The sequence below is a fragment of the Geospiza fortis genome, unplaced genomic scaffold (genome assembly GCF_000277835.1).
Source record: "Geospiza fortis unplaced genomic scaffold, GeoFor_1.0 scaffold102, whole genome shotgun sequence".
NCBI classification, from domain to species: Eukaryota; Metazoa; Chordata; class Aves; order Passeriformes; family Thraupidae; genus Geospiza; species Geospiza fortis.
The window spans coordinates 2,856,566-2,857,332 of NW_005054373.1; positions in this window are offsets into that span (position 1 = coordinate 2,856,566).

Below are 767 nucleotides of genomic sequence, written 5' to 3' on the forward strand. Positions count from 1 at the left end.
AGGCAGCCCCACAGCTGTGGGACCGTGCTCCCGGGCAGCCTCCCCTGCAGCCAGCCATTATCGAGGTGTGCAGGGGCCGTGCTGGGCTCCCAGAGCTGCTGCGGTTCCTGCCCTACCTGCGCCGCCACGGGGGCACAATTGGCTCTTTCATTCCCAGCCATCCCGGGAGGCTGTGTGGAAAATGAATGGAAAAGGCAACTGGCTGTTCTAGCTTGTCTGTTAACATCCCCCAGAAAAAACGTGTCAGATTTTTCCTTGACACTGTGGGCTGGGAGGGAGGAAGGACTCTTAAAGCTGCAGAGCCTGCCCTGCCCTGCCCGGGAAGGTGCTGCCCCTCTGCTCCTGTCTGCCCTCATTGTCTGGGCAGGCATCTGCTCCCTCCTCTTCTCTGCAGGCTCCTGCTCAGCCTTCGGGCTTTGCTGCAGGTCTGAGAGGGCCAGAGGCTGCTGGGGGGTCCTATGGGAGCCTGGGAGATCCTTTCCTCAGGGGCTGCTCTCTTCCTGGGAATAGGGGAGTGTGTTCCCTCTGCCTGCCAGCCTGAGGAAGGGGCTGGGTCAGGCAGAAGGCATCTGGGATTTCAAGCCATCCTGAGTCAGACCCTTGATGTGAAGAGCAGTGAAATGTGTGTGCCCCTGCCACTGGAGGGGCCTGGCCCTCCTCTATCATCCTGAGAGGGGCTCAGCCAAGAGTGAGCTCCTGCCAGGCAGCAGCCCCTCTTGGTTGGGTTTGTTATGGTTTTGGTGAGGCTTTATGAAAGGTGCTGATTT